Source organism: Trachymyrmex septentrionalis, unplaced genomic scaffold (genome assembly GCF_001594115.1).
Source record: "Trachymyrmex septentrionalis isolate Tsep2-gDNA-1 unplaced genomic scaffold, Tsep1.0 scaffold70, whole genome shotgun sequence".
Taxonomy (NCBI): Eukaryota; Metazoa; Arthropoda; class Insecta; order Hymenoptera; family Formicidae; genus Trachymyrmex; species Trachymyrmex septentrionalis.
Genome location: NW_017305885.1, coordinates 470,437 through 471,855, shown reverse-complemented (window position 1 = coordinate 471,855; position 1,419 = coordinate 470,437).

Here is a 1,419-nt window from a genome sequence, read left to right as displayed (position 1 = left end):
TGTGTGTGTGTGTGTGTGTGTGTGTGTGTGTGTGTGTGTGTGTGTGTGTGTGTACGCGTGCATGCGTTTTAAAGAAGATATGTGTGAAAAAGATTTATTAACATGTTATAATATTGGAAAATTTAAGAGGCCAAGACGATTTAAATGCAATATTATCATTTATACTGTCTATAAATTGTTATTAAATGTCTATAAACAGTCTATAAATCTTTACATAAAAGTGGTAAAGATTGAGCGGAATTATTAAAATAGGTGGCGGTATATAGGTGTAAAGTATCATTTTGTTTCAATCGATTTGAAATTAAACATGTAAGAACGGGAATATACATGTCTAAGGAATTAATCGAAACTGCCTTGTCGTGCTACATCAATAATCGCGATTGGTTCGGTATGTCCAACGCAATTGAAGTTTCCGGGAATCTTATCACGTGCTCGTTATGTCTTCAATTATACATGTATTCACAAGTTTTTCTGAAAGTTAACACTATTTCGAGATAGTGTTGTTTTTTAATAGTTTTATCTTTGATTTCAGGGCAATTGCAAAAAAAGATATATGTACGATTGATAAATACATTGTATTTCTGAATTAAAATGATATCGTAATAGTGCTCAATCGAATCGCGAGTCTATATCGAGCGATCTCGTTTGCCACTTCTATCTTAACTGCCATGTCCATGACTGCTAGACTGTGTATCTTGTATATTTGATATACATATTTTAAGTTAGAGGTTAGTCAGTTCTAAGTATTCTTTAACACGATATTCATAGTTCGAGTACACGTGCAGTTAGTACTAATGGAGTTGTAATAGAGAGTAATCTCAATAATCCAGAATGATCAAATAAATTTGACATCGCATAATGATTGTTTACATAAATCGTTTTATTTGAGGAAAGATAAGCCTCGTTTTTACTTAAACTGTCAAAAGTTTGAAAATACGATATAAAAGCCTATTATATGTATGTAGTGGATATTTTGTGAAACGTAACATACATATTCTAACAATTCTGACGAAATTTATACATAAACATGAGACTCTAATAATTATCTGATTTATCTGCTAAACTGTATAAAGATTATGATATAGCAAACGAGTCATATTCTATACTCTCACGATATGATACGATCGACCACGCCCGCCCTGAGCATGTCAGTAGGAATAGAGTTCACCGATCCCGCAAGGCACGTACAATACAATATACGATTATACATACATTTTTTAAAATTCATAATCAATTTTATATGGTAGTTGCTATTTTTAGAATCAATAAATGACGCAATAACGATGCACTTGCATACGAATGATGAGAGCACAGAATTGGAAAGTTCTCGAATAACATTAAGAGTTCATCTGCGATCGCTATATTTCTTCCAGTGCGAGGAAGTTATATTAGTCGGGACAATCGTGAAGCCGATTTTCA